Below are 18,760 nucleotides of genomic sequence, written 5' to 3' on the forward strand. Positions count from 1 at the left end.
CTGGAAGTCTTGCACATAAAGCAGTTTAATATAAAAGATTGCTTGAAGGCAGTGAACATGCAAACAGACCYCTTGATGTAATATCTAGGAGGCATTTTTTGAACCTGTTTTTTTTTTTCAGAAGCATTGTTGTTGCTCATTATGAGTGTGACATCACTTCCCCTGACCTAGTGATATGTGTACCCTCTGAGCTCTGACTTTTAACTTTTTTAGGATCAAAGCTTCAGTTCTTCTGAATTCAAGCCCACMTTTCCTTTTGCTCTGATCATTTCCAATATCTAGAGGAAAAATTTATGAACAAAGCAAGGGAAAAAGAAGGTAAAAAAAAAATTCTTGTCTTTCCCTGTTATTAGATTCCACAATTTGTTGGACAAAATTCCTCAACTTTTGTGCTGCTGTACTGGATTAGAAATCTCAGTTCTGATGCCTCTGTGTGCATGAAGAAATAGAAAAGAATGCCTTGCTTTTCAGTTCTTGAAGGAGTGTTAATATATCGTGTAAAATTATTCACATAGATGTACAAAAATTAACCTTTTGTGTTGAGAATTTMAAGAGAAAAAAGTAATTTCTGATGCCCCAACTATTTTAACAAAGTTAGAAAGTATAAACCCTCTTTTCCCTTTGTATAGGAGCTCACGAGTTGGAGCTTTGACCAGCATGCAGAAAACCTCATTTTAGTTCCTAAATTCTGTAGGATTAAATCCAGGTTTCTTCCTTTTGGCCCTGTTACTCCTCTTGTCTGAACAGAAAACACTCTCTATCCCTTCCTTTAAAACATACAAAAAACTTACAAAATACATTTCAGGACCCATTGAGGAGGGCTGGATGTGTTCCCCACCAGTCCAGGGGTCACTTGGGAGGAGATTCATCTGTAGGTTCACCTTTGTGGCTGCTCCTGTGGAGATGACAAGAGTGGCTTGGAATCATCAACAGCAGAAAGGGATCAACTGGACCAGAGTTCTTCCAGATCCAGTGAATAATCTGTACACAGTACAGTATTTTTTTGTATGATGCCATGTAGTGATTCTCATGGGAAGGTTTTTTTACTCCTGCTCGTGCAATCCCAGAGATGGGTGGGATTCAGTGGTTGCATCTCCTTGCTCTGAGTGTTTCCTACCAGCGAGCTCAGAGCAGACCCTCCTCAGCATGCTGGTTTTGTGATGATTTCATGCTGTTGGGGTGGAAGCAGAGAAGATCAGAACACAGACGTAGGGGTGTTTTTTTTGTAAATCAGGGGTGAACTCACATATTAAATACTGCCAAAAGTTCTGATATACCCCCTGAAAAATCATACAAACCAGCAAGGATATTTAGGCAAAAGAGCAAGTGGTATGACAATAAACATGAAAGATCTCCATGTGAACATATTCTAAATAGATTAAGACTTTTATTTCAGAGAAGAGAGTTTCTATTCAAGACAGGAGGAACATGAGAGAGGGCTAGAAAAATCAGAAGCAGARAAGGGTATGGGGAATAATTTTCTATGATTTTTTACAATACTAGAGCTAAAAAATCACCATGTAGCAAAAAGAAGGCAAAACAATACATGGAACTTTTTAACAAAGAGCGTTATGGAGATCAAAAATATGAGTCGATTTTGAGGTTTTTAGTTGTTTTATATGTGCACACACACACACACATATATATATATATGTAGCTACTATATATATTTGGCCTGATTCAATCTTTAGTAGGGGAACTGTCTAAATTTCTGGYTGGCAAATGTTGCAAGGACATAACAAAATATTAGTCTTCTATTGTGTCTGTTTCTATACTTTTTCTGGTGGCTGGCTTTACTTGGATTTTTTTCCTTGTTCTGATTATAAGAGGACATGATACTATTKAAGAATAAAAGAAAAACATGAAGAATATAGAGATTATAAGTATTTTGTTTTCGATAAATGGCAGGGTTTAAGATATATTCTAAAATACTTCTCCCATTTTCTGAGTTTGTTCCCCAGTGCATTCTTCACTTAATAATGTTATCATTCATCACATGGCATTTTTCTTACAGAGGACTATATCTTAAATAATTTAGGCAATTAATACAACCCTACCATGATCAAGAAGAGGAACTAATGCCCGATTTTGTAGATCTTCTMGAAGTAAATGTCTGCCATATATTTTCCATTTTTGATCCACTTATGTTTGGATTGCTTTGGAGAAATCAAATTAAGATAACACTCCCAAACARCCCYCAAGGCTCCAAAGAYTCAACCCTTAAAAGTAAGATTTYATACWCCTCAAACAATCATTTMAAATTGGTAGAATGAATTTCACCCRTAAATGCCTGTTGCCTTGTGGGCTGTTATTAAGAAAACCTTCTCGGTGCCCATCCTATGCCGCTGCATTACAGACATCTAACAACAGAAACTGCATCCACGGCTCATAGAAAATGTGAGGTCACAAGTGGGAATCTTGATGAAAGCAATATATTATTTTACTCCATACCASGGACTCTGATACAGCTACTTGGTTTGTTTTTTTCCGGTTTGTTGTGCACATCCTGTGGATGTAATAGTAAAAAGGAAAACTACTTTGTGTTATCCTGCCTGCTGCTGGAGCATTTGGGAAGAAAATAAAAATTACACTTTCCCCTAACAGAAGAGGATGAAATACAGGTAATAAGGAAGCAGGGAGTTGGGGCAGTAGGGCAGGGTATGATCTGCAACAAAGAGCAGATTCAAAACTAGCATTTAGAAGYGATGAACAGAAGAATAATTGTCTGGGGACAAAGTGAGATAGGGTCAATGTAATGCAGGAAGTCAATGAAACTTTCTGGCTTGCAAATCAAGACTATCAAAAAAAAACCCCTCAGTAAAACAAAACACACTACAAAGGCATCCCCTTCAAACTGTCCCTGTGAAGAAATGAAATAGCTTCCAAAGCTTTTGCTTTACTCTTCTCACCCACAAATATGAGTACTCTCAGTTTAAAGAATATCATTATAGTTTGTTGTGAGAGTAAATCAATCTCATGGTTAGAGGCTGGAGTTCTATTGGCRTCTTCTAGCAAGTTCCATGGCAAGGCAAAAGGTGAAGAGTTCCACAGCAAATCCTAACACTCATGGTAGTCTATTTACCAGCATCACTGCAATGTCAGTTTTCTACTTAAAGATTTGTTCCATAACCATTCACTAGATTTTCATATTTCTCATATCCCTGCTATGAGGCAAAGTTCCAGTTGTTTCTGCACTTGCATGTGCTGAAGGTTAAATACATTTCAGCTGTATAATCTGCAGGCAGGGCAGGAAGATTTGTGGTGTGCCACATTATGGACAGGTACTATATACAATAGGTTCTGAAATTTCTTACTGTGTTTGAAAGCTTGAATGGATTCTGTAAAACATAAGGGCATTTCTGAACTCCCTAGAAACCTGAGCAGGGCTAGAGCAAAAGTCAGCTGTAGAGCAGGTGATCTGAAATGGCAGAGACCTCTGGATGAAAAGGATGCTCAGAGCTGTCAGTGAGGGAGGAAGAAGAAAAGCTTTCACAGGGAAGGTCAGAGGACTGGTTCACTGGGAGAGGAGTGAGATCACTGGATGCCTTGGTGCAAATCTCACTTTTGTACAGATACAGATACATGTTTATACTCATCTTCACTTCAGTTATCATCCTTCAATAAGTGAGCAGTGTTTAAAACTCAGGAGCATAACCAGCCCCTGAGAAATATTGTTGCTGAAACTCAGTTCAGAGTCTACMTGTCTGCCTTTTCTCATTCTTGTCTCATTAGAGCCCCTTGAGTCCCCACGAGCCTGAATGGAACAGGAATAGGAGAATAGATTATTTTATGTGGAAAACGATCGCACTGTAGACCATATGGCTACACTTTAGTACTTTCACACAAATCTATCCCTGGCTCTCATGATTTCACAAAGGTTCCCTATGTTCCTCTCACAAATGATGTGAAGCCAAGTTTTGAGTGAAGAAAAGACCATTTAACTGAAGAGTTTCCTTGCAGTGAAGGTTGGCTAGTGTTTTAGTGGAGGCAATTTAATTTCTTYGGGGCTGGCTATGGAGTGACTGATGGAAGCCACGCTTTGTGCTCTCCTGTGGTTGCTGACCCCACCAGCACGGGGCTGCCACGGCTCCAGCACGGCCCTGTGCAGCTGCCATCTGGATTTAGTGACATTCAGCACAGATAAAGAGCTGCTGTGCAGGAGTGCTGGGGAAAGAAGCGACTTTTTCTTGGTGGTTTTTTTGAGAGAGGTAGCAGTGCCGGGCCCCTTCCATTGTACACACCAGAGCACGTAGCAAGTGCTCAGGCTATTGATCAAATGCAGAAATGCTGTCAGCCCCTTGAAGTCGGAACCATTAAAAGAGTACGTATGGGAGGAGAATACAAGCCCAGCCATGCACATCTCTACAAGTCAGAGGGAGGCTCTTCCAACTCCATAGACTTTTGGAATTAATTTAACTTTTATACATCAAAAGRTAGACAAAAAAACATAAACAGCCAAAATGTATGAAAAAGTAATTGAATTGTAAGAATGCATCATATTACAGTATTTCAATCCCATTCCTGCCACACAGGGAGCCAGTCAGAAAATTCCCTGTTTTACAATCCCTTATATGTACTTTGCACTTCAAACCATTCTATGAAACAACTGATACCCTGAAAAATGTTCCAAAAATAAGATCAGGAAGTGAGCTTATGTAGTGGGCTTTGGAGCTCAGCAGTGGGAAGAGGTTTCTTGGTATTGCTGTACCTCAGTCAAATTTTTAGGAGTGGTTAAAATGGTTCCTGGAGCTCAGTGTGTTGCTAAACTTGTGTGTGATTCTTTTCTTACTTACCATTCCAGTACCCTTCCCTCTCTCTTYTGTCCTGCAGTCTCCATGTACATATTCCCAGCAGTTTTTTGACTACATCACATAAATCAGCTCTTTTCCCATTGTACCTGTTGCTATTTCTCACCTCTACTGTAGCTTGCTATCCTCTTGTTGGGCTCTTTTACTTCTCTTGTCTGTCATCTCCCAGACCTCAGCTGCTGGGATGTGCAGACACCTGGGTTGTTCCCATTACAGCTGTACTATGGAGTGATCTCACATCACACCTTTTCCTCAGCCATCAGCTGTATTTTGGGGGACTAGTCTATATTAAAAATTCTCTACAGTCTCTTTTGGTCCTTATATGCACCTACTACCATCACATAATTCCTTCCTGTCAATTTACTATAAACATTTTTAATTTGGCATGAGAATCTGTTGCCTTGTAGCTTCTGTTATCTAAAAGGAAAAGCATTTTCAGCTCCTTGTCACACATTTAAACCTGTTTCCTGTTCTATCTATAGTGTCTATACTATCACTAAATTAAATAACTTGACTATTCAAGTTGGTGCATCATCCAGGGATGTATTTTGCATGAAAGACAAAAATCAGGTTTCATTTACAAAGTCCGATATGGTATTCTCATCTTGAGGCTGGACTCTYTCAGAGACAGTAACACACACCAAAGGCTCTCATGTTATCTTGTTACTATGGAAACAGTGATGCAGAACAGTTATGGGTGGAGATCTGTGACACTCGAAAGCACACTGGAAAACTGATATACTCCATAGCCTGCATTTTTATTCATCCTTGGTGCTMTATAATAGCACAGCATAATAGTTGTGATAGTTATCTTGCTCATGTGTATGGGTAAGTAAYATCATGTAGAAGAGGAAATAACAAAAGAAAGGGAAGTTTGAGACTGAATAGAGAATGAGGAATCAGACCTTCTGCCACTGATTTATTGTATATCTTTTGAAAATACTTTGGAGCAAATCAGTCTGTGTCTCAGCTCCCCAGCTGTAACATGCCCTCTTTGTCATTCTCCTCTTGTTTTCTTTATTTAGGTAACAAAGCTTTTAATGCAAGAATGCTTCCTGCTGTGGTTTTAGAGTGCATGGCACAATTTTGGGAAGGGGTTCATTAGGCAAGAGCAGCACAGAAAAAAGACATAATATATCTACTGTAATAGAGTTATAAAAAGATTTTGTGCTGTTAGAAGCAAAGCCTAGCCTATAAACAAAATTTTTTACATGGTAGATGGCACTCATTCTAGGGACCTGGAATGGTCAATGGGATAAATATTTATGCCTTGTGGAAGTAACTAAGCAGAACAGAAGGTGATAATGTGATATGATATCTAACCACAAAAAATAACACTGCATTTTGAAGAGAAGAAATAGATGTATGCAGGAAAAACTCATCTCTGTCTTTCTATTTATAAAAATTGGTTTCATGGCAGAATGTCGTTTTCCCCTACACAACTTTCTATACTTCTGTCAGCAGATCACCCTAATTTCACTGCCATAACTCCTCTAAATTATTTTTAACATGGAGAAGATGTTTCTAATATTTTGTGTTGCAAGAACAGATTTTTGAGACTGTAGCTTCCAGTGGGATCTGGTTGTTAAAAGTTCTTTTACTAAGTAAGATATTCATGGAAGTATCTGTTTAGTATTATTCAATCTTCCTCATACATTTTGTATTTCTAATGAAGTTCCTAGCTAGCAGATACAGCAAATTTATTTATCAAGAGAGATTAATAGAAAGAATATCCCCTCAATGAATGATTATGTTTACTGTTTACRCATTTGTATTGTAATGCCTGGAAAGTGTAACCACAGGCCAAGCTGCATTTTGCTACATGCCAAACACTGACTAAGACAAGGGACCAGCTACTGTGCTCCAGGGATTCAAACAYAGAAATTTGTATCAAAGCAGGGTGKAATGGCACAAAAAAAGGGCATTTGAACTTCAGCCTCTCACTTTTCTTGCTACTGTTAGTTTATAAGAAGTCTGGGCCAGATTTGTGTTTTCCATGCTGATAAGCCTTCATCTCCAGYTTCTGGCAGCAATTCTGAAATGACACTTTATGAAATACTTCAGTTGCTTTCTGCTATGGCAACTATGAATGAACTGATGAGTGATGGTTAAAGGGATTTCTGCCTACATAAAAGTGKKTTTTTTTACCTTGAATTCAGGGGARACCTTACTGTCTAYACTAATTTCTTTATTTAGACTGCTTGCTTGTTCCACAACTAGCAGATTGTTGTTCATGCCCAGATTCTTCATTCCTGGAAGAGAGACTGAGCTCTTCATATCCACACATCCCCTATCCCACTTGGTTTTGTGGTGAAACTTATAGTTTAAAAATATGTAAAATTTTCTGACAATCAATGTGAAAAATGATCASCTGTGTTGTTTTAAGTGGCTGTCGTACCTTTTCAATTATTTTGGTTATTTTTCTCAACTTCAGTATCCAAAATTCTTGGATAAAGTCCAGCTCAGCCTTCTTAGTATCAAAAATCTATCTATTTCTAACACACAATAATAAATCCTAAGTGAGAAATACTGAGTTGATCARTAGTGAGGCTTGGATGAAGGTGTGWAATGCAAAAGTAATTTTAGTTGAGAGGAGTTCTCATATTTGGGGTATGGGATCAGTCTGTTACTGAAAGTCTGTTGCTGCCCTGCACACCWACAAATTGTCCTTTGCACTGTTCTTTAAATGTAGATAAATATTAATTTCTAAATTTCATACAGTAGTTTATTTGTCACAGGAGAAGGAATTGGCACTTTGGAGTGTTTTACTGGATCTCTCAAATAAATTACTTCACTAAGTGAATGACAATAGAGTCTTTCCTTACAAATCCTTTTTGYGACCCATGGCTAGGGAACATAATTCTCCAAGAAAAACAGGCAATATTATATATCTTCTGAAATTTGTAACAAAAGTCAGTTCACACAGGTGGTCCCAATCCTTCCACACTGACAAATCCTTTGTCTTGGTCTGCCACCCAGCAGTGGGTCTCTGTCTTCTCTAATTTCAGATATCTTAAAGCTAGACAACCAGACTGAGCCAACTCAGCTTCATTGCACTTGCCCAGACACCTATCATAGGATGACATGCACTTCTTTTGAACAACTTTARTTTCAAGTCTGTGTTTTTAAGTGGATGAGATGAATCCTCACAGTATGTTCCATTTCAAAAATTTTTATGTTCTATGTTTTCTTAGCATGTATGTTTACAGGTATCTGAAATATAAGGGAAACCAAATGAAACATATTCCTTGCTCACTCTGCTAAAATTTATTAAATGATATCCTGCAATAATGCAGAGACATGGTTCTGATATAGTAATCAATTATTTTTAAATAGGAAATCTTGAATGGATATATTTTGGTTAATGGCTCATATTATGATCCTGAAAAAAAACATGAACTCTTGGAAATTCGACTCTCCTGAAAATAAAATGCAATGCCTGGAGAGACAGGAGAATGTCTTGATTTAGATGTTAGAAAAAGCTGAGAGGCAGAGAATGATATGTTTACACACAATGTATTCAGCACTTGACTTGCTTGGTGATGCTTTAACAGGAAACCTCACCATCTACTCTTCATTTCTCTCTCTTCTGTAATGCTGGGAGATAAATTTGCAATAAAAGGTTAGGGAAAGCATTTTTGCTATTGAGCTCCCAATTGCTGTGTCAGCAGCACAACCTACTTGGCACCGATTCTACTTTCAGCTGCAGTAATTGTAATTGAAAGAAAAATAGAGGAACTTCAGTGGATTCAGAGCAAAATAGTCATGGCTGAGCTCCTGTGGCAGGGCCTGCTCTGCAAGCAGCCAAGCTCCATCTCAGTCTCAAAGTATCCATTCTGCAAGAAGTGAGCTGGTCTGTTTGGTGGTGGATGATCTCTTGCACTTGATCTTTCTCCACGAGTAAGATCTTGGACCAGCCCTGATCTGCAGAGGAGTTGCAGAGGAGTTGCTGACTTCCTCCCCAGAGAGCTGTGGAGCTTGAGCAGAACAAGTCTCTCAGGGGAGCTTTAAGACATTGATTGTTATAACAGCCTTGGRTTGAGTCTCAGGTGTCAGAGGAGACATTTGCTGAATGTTTTGGCAGGGCGTTTCAGCGGGACTCAGGAAATGCCATATTTATACACTTATGTGCTTTCTCCATCCTCTTGTTTTAGCTTAAAGCCAAAGATATCTGTCCATGCCATTTCCCAAAAGTGTCTTATTTTACTGTGTCAAAATGCAAAAGCYTTTTGAGATAAAASAGAATATAATTAATTTAGCCACTTGAATGATATCATAAACATCACAATTGTTCCTTCAGATCATGATAAAMGTAATGACAGGTTTAGAAAGGGGGAGATTGAAAATAGATTAATGAGTAGCCTGTAGTGTAATCTAAGACCCTGTGAGTATTAACAAAGATCAGGATGATGCCAGTCTTTGAGAATAGCTTGTTTCACCAAACCTGTGGGAAATGGCAACCCAAGACCCATGCAGTTCTAGATTTCAAGTGCAACTGTAGAAGTGACTCTTTGGCACAGGCCAAGAATGACCCACAGGGTTCAGCTAACTTCACCAGTAACTGCTCTAGAGGAAAACTAGCCTCTGACAGCACTGCTGGGCTAATTTTCCCATGCTGAGCACTCACCTCATTTTTCTTTCAGGTAATAGAAGTAATGCCTTTAGAGTTCTTGCAAATCCATAGCACTTCATTACCAGATCAGGGCTTTGGTGATTAATTTGTTGCAGCAATGAGGTGCTACCTGAAAAAGGACTTCTGAGGAACAAAGCAGCCCAAGCAAGCAGCACTTGACTGTGGAAGTTTTCTTTTGTCTGTGTGGTATTCTATCTATTATGTGGCTAGTCTGGRAGGAAATTAAGAGAAATCCAGTGATAAACATGAAAGATAGAAAGACTAACAGTCTTGAAAATAAGTAAGAGGCTGTTCTTAATAGCATCTTGAAAACTTTTGGACCTATGTTTTTATAGACATAAACAAATTCTTACCACCTGGAATTTTAGCTCATTGAGCTGGGAGAGGTGATTGACTTACATAGTGGTACTTTTAATGTCTCTTCAAAGAGCCTTGCTTTACCTTGTCATATTGTCTTTGTCATTCCTGTACACAAAATTATGTCCATTCTGAGGAAAAAACACTTTGTGAGGCACAGAGATCAGTGATATTCAGATCAACATACAATAGCTATAGTCCTGCAAGGTATAGAGGAAATGAAAATTTGAGGTGGCTCCTGGACACTGACTTGTGCAAATGGAATTTGTTAAATTCCTTTGTAGGAGTAGGAAATAACATAGAACAGAGAGTTTTGACTACTAAAGAGATTATAATTATTTCTATATTTACATAAAAATATAGTCTGTTTCTTTAGGATACAGAAAATTTCAGGTGTTTCACAGTGTGAAACAACAACAAAGAAAGGACTAATTTAATTAAGAAGAAATTTATGTTTTATTTCAGYAGAGTTGTAAAACAAATTTCACTGACCTTATACAACAGCAGTCTTTGAAGGGCAAACTTTGTTTTCCTTCTTCCCTCTGCTAACCTCTTGAAGAAATCATTAAATATTCATTCCAGCAGTTACTTCGTCTCCMGTTTACGTTGTTTTGCCTTCTTGCAGGTGGGAATTTCTAGCACCAAGAGTAAACTTTTTATTGTTTGCGTGTATGGCACTTCCACTGAATAGTAATGAATGGAGAGCAGACTAAATGACAAGCTAAAATTTATTCTGGATCATAGGTTCCTGGGCCTTCAATTATTCTTTACTTRTTATCATGTTCTGTAGTTGTTTTCATGCTATGGTTTCATTTGTGTGCCATGTGCCACCAGGGTGGGACAGAAGATGTTACTTTAAAGACCCCTGTTACTACCAAGGAYAATGATAAACACAAAATAAACAGAAAAGATGTGTTGCAGACCTGATATAAAATGTCAGTTTTCATCAGTGTTTGTGGGCCAGATTCCCCCTGGACCCGGAAAAGGAATTAYCAACATGGGGTGAAAATAATCTGGTGTAATCTAAAATCAAATGTAAAGAAAGAGAAAAACCACTTATGAGATTCTCAGTTAGCCTTTTAAACTCAATGTGTCTATATATGTAACTTAATATTTAAATGTTTTTGTCGACCAAATGTTGAATATATATTAATTACCTTCATTGATCATATAGAGAATTGGATCAAAGCTTTAGATTGTACATCACCTGGCATATTTACTGATTATGATMTTTTTCAGACAGATTTTCTCCCTGTGATGATGGCAAATGGACTTTGGAAAGTATTCTTCTTTATAAAAGAAAAACATTCATTTTTTATTCATCACTTCTCATGGAAAGAATACTGAGAAACAGGGTCTACTCTTCAGAAGGGTGGCTTTATGTCCTTATTTTAGACTTACGGAACCAAAGATAGAAGGAAAAGAGTCACATCACAGGAACAGTCCAAATTTTGTGTRGTTAAAGCCTGCCCCTATCTCTATTGATAGTTTCTATCTCTATCTATAGTTTCTATGGTTTCTACTTAGCAAATCAGGCCAGACATGCTCCCACTTCATGAGAGACTCCTGCACAAGATGACCCCAAACTGAGAGGAGCGAGATGGTTCCATGTTACCGAAGAAAAAGAAAGTAGTGTAACCTCTTTTGGACACTGGTAGCAGTCCAAGGCTTGTTCTTCAGTGTTTTTAAAGGAAAGGCAAAAGAAAGGGTGACACTGTTTTTGTGCGGTTTTTTTTTTTTTTTTTTTTTTTTTTTTTTTTTTTTTTTTTTTTTGTCCCTAGGAGAGGTGAAGGCAGAATACCACAAATACTTTCAAAGAATATCTCAAAATCATACTGAGGGTGTGAACAACACAAACATGCCTTGTAACAGAGCTGTTCCTGAGACTTATAAATGCTGGATGTGACCTAAGCCGTCCATAATGTGGGCTGCATCTCAATACAGATCATGCCCCCTCCCATCCATGGACACACAGCCTTCTTCCTTTCCTCCCAGAGATCAAATAGCATCTGTATGGCAAGCTCAGCAGTTCTTGGCATGGAAAAGCACTRTGTAATAAATAAGTAATAAATTAATATTTAATTAAAGCTTCCTTTAATGAAAGTTAGCACCTGAAAGGAGGTGGGGAGACAGACCAATGTGACCAGGAAGCTCTCCGTAGAACTGCAGTGACCACTTTGGAGAGGCTTATGTAAAGCTTACATTATGAAAAAGACCTATTCCAGCTCTTAACAGATTTACATGGTCATTGCAGGACTAACTCTGCTTGGAATGTAATTCTGTGGCCTGAAATCCTTGTGTGATAGTGCAGACTGCTGCCCTGTGGTCCATTGGCCAAAGGTGCAACTCTGAAATGACTATTTGACTTCATTCTTTCTTAGAACTAGTGTGCAGTTTTTGTTAAATACAGGTCAGGAGATCATTATATGAATGATTGCCTGTTGGGACTGTTCCTGCCTTTTCTTTAGGCAGGTTTTTTTTTTTTGTACAGTTGGTTTTTGTCTATTTATGTTTCTGTCACATAAAGGCAGGTATGCTAAGGTAAGRGCAGATGCAAGCTGTTCAGTTTTTCATGACTACTCCCTGATTTCTGAAAAGTTACTGGAACAAAAATCAGGTTATATGGTTGTATGCTCCTTGCTTATTATTATTATCTAGTTTTGCTCAGGTATTCAGTGGATAGAAGAAGTATGTAGATTTTTGGTAGCAAATCTGAAGGTGTAAGTGGTTAAATTAATTCACGTTCTTCCTTTCTGCTGAATTTCTTTACTCTGTGCAGGGAGGGGGTTTAGTGAACTCATGGCAGTGCTTTTGAATAGGTGATAKGTAATATCCAAGTGGCTGGAAAAAAGTTCACCTTTGCACATTCAACCCAGTTCAGCCCATGTATTAATATTCCTTGCATTTTCCTGTGCATCTCCTCAGAGAGCAGATTAAAATTAAAATTCTGCCAAGGTTAGGTAGCAGAAAGGATTAGTGAGATAGGTCTTCACCTCTAGAGAGAAAGGTGACATGAAAATGATTGGACTGGACACATCCTTATTCTGGAAACTATTTGTATGGATAAAAAATTTCCATGCGACTGACAGCTTGTGCTGAGGAGATATCCAGGACCAAAACAGCAGAAAGGCTGAAGGTCAAGATTGAAGTACAGCACACTGAGAGGGTTATACAGACTTTGTGTGTTTATCTCCAGCTATTAGCATTTCATTGTCAAGATCAACTCTTTACTGGAAAAACTTTAGAAATTATTGTGCCCAATCCTCCCACACAAACACCTTGTCAAAAGCTCTGAAGCAGAAAAAACCCCTCAAACCCAAACCCCCCAAAATTGGCCAATGAAATAAAAACCTCCCCTTTCTCGTATCTCATAACTTCTTTGTAATTGAAAGGCTAAATGGAATATCTCATTTTTGAGGAAKAACTTCAATGGGATTTTCTCTTAGAAGAGAAGAGAACTCTCTGAGCAATAAAAAATGAGCATTGAACCACTCAATTTCATGCTTGTGCCAGATTTAGGAATTGAATATTTGGCCTAAGTTGTAAGGATGAAGATAACAATTGTAACTACGGGAAGGGGACCAGTAAATGCAATTGAAGTAATGTCCTTGCCTGCATAACTCACCTTGCAAACCTTTCACAAAAAAAATGGCAGAAAATATGCTTTCAGAACTTGCCCTTGCTTTTTGTTCCCATATTGTTATTGTATGGAAAAACTGGGGCAGTCACATACGTTATGTACACAGTCCATTGAATGTGTGTGTACATAAATATACAGAAATGATACACAAACATAGCCCCAGCTCATCATCACCCTTAAATACAGTATCTCCTCTGTTTGATTGCTATTAGCAGGAAAACCCCACCAACAGTGCAGTAATCTGTGCTTCTGAAAAATGTAAATGTCAATTTTTGGTCTTTAAAAATTATTAAGCCTAGCAAGAGATAGCAATTTCCAGTGTTTGCTTGCTTGGTAAGATGCAGGAGAGTGAGCATTACTCCTGAGAGCTGCCATTGGTTAGCTGGAGGGAAAATGGATATCAATTATACATAATCTAAGAAGCCTCTGCATAATAATCAGGCCCAGTAGGGGCTTTGGGGCAGCTTCGTTATTCTCTTGTAAACACAAGAGCCCAGATAGACATGTCAGTCAGGAGTAGCGGCTGCAATTCTTCCTTTTTAACACCTTCACATTCTATTGCTTCAATATGCAAACAAGGCTGTTTAGCTGAGGGTTGAGGCTGTGCTAATGAGCTCCCTGCACTAACCCTGAAGTAAAAAGGTTCTGTTTCACAGCTGCTCAGAGACTAGCTCCTCTGGGCATGCTCAGGTATTGGAAAATAATTCCTTTTAAACAGAGAAACGCCAATCAGGATTTCTTGCATTCTCTTCTCTTTTCTCAGCGTGCTAATGCAATTACCTCCTAACTTGTGAACTTTTTATGGCGACGAAAAAATGTTTTGTCTCTGAATTATGGTTTTTTTTTTTGCCACCAAAAAGAAGAGAGGACTTGGAAAATTTAGCAGATGTAAAAATCATCTCCTSCCTTTGTTCCTGGTGGACCATAACTAAGGGTAATTTTCACATTTCCTTCTTAAAGGTGAATGGTCCTCTTGTCCCCCTCACCTTCATGTGTTTCTCCATTTCCTGCATCATTTCCATTTCCTTTTAGCTGGTCCATGTAATAAATGACAGAGGAGGCTCCTAGGGCAATGCTGCCAACTTCGTTCCTGCTTGTCATTGAAAAGGCCAACTCCTGTTGGTGTAGGACCTTGACTCTGTCCTAAAGCAAGGTTTCAGGGCATTGCTGAACTTAACCAACTGCATAATTGCCTTGGTGAAGAGGCACAGACCCCATGATAATCCTTTATGGATGAGCCAACATTTACGACTCATGGTACAAAACATGACGATCTCTCGAATATCCAATTATTCTCATGAATAAAGTACTTCTCTGCCTGGAACAGTCAGAAATCCCTGCTGGGTTAATTTAGTGTCTGATAGAAACCATTTGGGTTTTCTGTTTAAAATAGGGCAGCGTATGATTTCTGATGCAACTCTGTGAGATGCTCCCTGTCTTCCTTCATTCATCCACTCCCTCTTCCTCAGGACTGTGCCTTCTAGCAACATGACACCTGAGAGCAGACCTATAGGCAGAGCCACAAAAACGCCTGTCAAGTGGAAGTTACAACTAGCTCAAACCATAACGTGCTCCTATGAAGAGAGACAGCACATTTGTAATATTTAGCAGTCAAATATTGTGATCTACTTCTTTTCACTTTGTTTTCAGTTGGATTTCTAATGGCTGTCTCCATGTGTGACAATCCACATTACTGAGTCACTGGGAAAGCCTTAGCGTTGTAATGTTTCAACACTTAAATTATTTATTATGTTAGCTTTATGGCATATTAAAACTCTGGTTAGACAGGTAGAGCCAACTCCCTTCTGCCTCACTGAAGCTCATTAAATGGCCATCATAGCTGGACACACTTAATTGTGCTATATCCAAATAATTCTGTCATTTGGATTAAAATCCAAGGCAAATGGCCTACCCAGAAATCTCACTTATTTGACTGTGACCGGCAAATGATTAAAGTRTGCTGCAAGCAGTTTACTTTTGGCATGCTGGTGAAAATTTAAAAGTAAAATGAAGAAACTGAAATAAGATGTGATTTTGCTTGTTTCGGAGTGTTTTTAAATTATACCATCCCATTCTAGTACTAGTATCCTCAGACAGCAGGAAATTGATTTATTCATCCTTTTTTAAGGTATTTAAAAATAATAATTGCCAGTGGTTACATTTAACTGTAGTTTAGAATTCAAATTTTGCAGCTCAGAGAATAAGTGACTGAAAAAAAGACCTGCTTTCCATTCAGGTCACCTTTCCAAATGTCAGTTTACAGCTCTTCAGTTCACTTTGCAGRGTCTAAACAATGAGCTATTAAGCACTGTTATTATGTAATTATTCTTTTTCCTTATAGCTACTGATAAGGAAGAATGCTGAGGTAATTAAACCACTTTTCTGGGACWCAGAGGGTCTCCTCTTCTTCTGAAAAGTGTCTGTGTCAATTTAGATGAGTCAGTCTACACAAAAGTTTTACAAAACACATTTAGGAGTTCAGATACTTTTGCAAAAACTCTCTGAGTGCTTCCTCTTTATGTACTCCTTAACACTTACAGCTGGATTACAGGTTCACAAGGGTCTGCGAGTCAGAGGAGTGCCCARCTCCAGAAAGCACGGAAAGGTTTGACGCTGAAAAAAATAATTTTTCTTTCCTTCATTTCGTATTTTGCTTTGTGTATTTATATTTCAAGTAATGAGGACTAGAATGGTTTATGCTCTATGTGGTAAAAACTCCATGAGGAGTAAAAATACCATTCTAACCACTGATATTCTACTAGGCATCTATCAGGTAAGGACATCTATACACAGTAGTTTGCTTCCTACAGGAATGARGTAATCACATATAAATATGAAAAAAAAGCAATGAAATCCTTTCACTGSATTCATATACAATTTACCATTAGCATTTTTGGTCCTACAAGAGATACCAACAGGGTCATAATACCAAAGTGAGCAAAACCCCCTTAAAATAGCAGGTGAACTGCGGTTTATGACTGGGGGAATTGCACGGTGGTTTAATATGTGGTTTTGATAGTTAAAAGAAGAAAAGAATAAGCCATACAAAAATGCTCTTGTAATACCAGTGCTTTTCATCATCTCACAGTAACAATACTTATTTCTTCATTCTATTAAAAGTATCCGGCATTGTGATTCAAGGAAATTATTTTAAACCGACTTAGAGTCCCAAAACCCAGAGAGTTCATATCAGTTCACTGAATAATTTTCTATCTCACTAGAATTTTACAGAAGGTTTAGAAGCTCTCATCGTGCAAACTGCTGGTTTGAAAGGTTAAACATAAAAAATAAAGGTCACTAGAGTACATTTAACCACTCTTGGGATACTTCTTTTTATTCACTTATAAAATCCTTTCTGTGTTTGTTTCTTTGGCTTTATGCATGTAGGTCAACTATTTTTACCTATGTACATTGTATATGTATTATATATATTTTATATAGGCATTATAGGCCATAGTGAATAGTTGGATACTGATTTTTGATATTTAATTTATTGTTGTGTGTATGAGGTTTATCTAAAAATTGTACACAATTATTGCCATATAAAATACCCTATTTCCAATGATTTTGGGCGCAAGGCATTCACAGTCGGTGGACAAGGAGCCTGTTGGGAAAGAGCAGAATCTGTAGCACAATTCTGGCTGTGGTACAGCTGCTTAACTTGATACAGCTCTGATTTAGAGGACACAGGCTGTCACAAGTCAGGGCTATCAGCAATGGGTTGGTTTGGAAGGTGGGTGTATATTTAAGAAGAGGATTTTGTTCTTTTCTCTTGAATATACCTGAAATAATGGATTCTGTTTGGCCACACAGAGGATTGTCCACTCTGGCTTTGGAAGTGGTGTGGACCTGCATTTGAAAACCAAATATTCTGATGGTGGGATCATCCAATTTCTCTAGAAAAATAAGCAGAACTCCAATCAGTAAGACAGCAACGAGGGAAACAGAATAGTGAAATAGACTTTGGGGCAAATGCTGTGACTGCCTACAGTAGGGACGGGGATAGACGTGGACTTGGCCCCAGTACATTCCAGTGTGAATCACTGTTTAATTGGTGGGAAGAAGATACTGCCATGCTTTAGCCTTTGTCTGGGATCCTGGTGAGTCTGACTTTCTATAATCCATACATTAAGATTACTTATTTATTGTTTTCCTTCCATCGAAAAGAAAGTAATTTAGTTCCTAATTAATTTCATTAAATATTTTTAGTGTGTGAAAGTTTTCAAATTAGGCACTGACTCCCTAAATCATTCCAGGTACTGTTTTAGCTGCAGGACATTAATTCTGTTTTTTAAAGTATTAATACAGATAAAGGAACTTTGTTCTTTGTCTGTCTACCAAAGTGCCTGAAGTGAACTTCTTTCCCTCTACTCCTGCTAAATTACTAATTAGTTCAATGTACCTCAGAGATGACAGCCTTTGAGATTGGCAAAACTTGAGTTTTGAACAAAAGTTTATTAAGATAGGGTAGTTGGTGCTCTTGATGACAGATTTGAGGAGAAAATGAYATTTCTTATTTTTTATTTTCCTTAAGCAATAAAACAGAGTGAACCAGTTGATTAAAACTGACATGGTGTAATCAAAATTGAGCAATAGTCTAACTTTAATAGGAAAACATTGTTTATCTTCTCATGAGGAAGTGTTGTTGACATGTGCTGTTTCAACTCCTATTGGAAAGTCTTAGACTCAGAACAGAGTTGTAGCTGTTGGTGCCAAACCCATGACACGTGAAATTGTGTAAGAAATGTCCACCCCACCACTTTGGCTCCTTCCCTGCACAGAGAGGAGAAACGGGAAAGTCAGGACTGAAGCAGTTGGATTGGACTGTTAATAAATACTGTTGGAGTGCTTGAGCTCAGTCTGTCTATCCTGGGGTARATTTGCTGAGGAATTAAATCCATGGTTCACAGAGCACATCTTAAATGCAGAAATGGTTATTCATGCCTTGAAAAAGTGGAAGATGGGAATATTGGACATAAACTTTCCCTCTTCCTTCGTGCTCCCCTTCAAATGTATTTTGGAGATCAAGCTGATATTTAGGGTATTTGAAGGTGCAGATAGAGACTGTGAGGTACGGTTTTAATATAAATTTATCACTGGTGTATAATGRTCACTGAAATTTTAGCCACGGAGAAGGTGACAGAGCCAATTAGGGTTAACATAATATGCTTAAAAAATTCCAGGTGCTGAATACTTATTAACATGATAAAGAGAGTGATAGTACCTGTGAACTAAAGAGCCAAACTAATCAGTCTTATGAGTATTAATGTACACAGTATTTCTTTAAACATGTGCTTTTATTCAGGCTGATATTTCATAACT

The sequence above is a fragment of the Malurus melanocephalus genome, unplaced genomic scaffold (genome assembly GCF_030028575.1).
Source record: "Malurus melanocephalus ecotype Western Australia unplaced genomic scaffold, MMel_1.1 scaffold_142, whole genome shotgun sequence".
NCBI lineage: Eukaryota > Metazoa > Chordata > Aves > Passeriformes > Maluridae > Malurus > Malurus melanocephalus.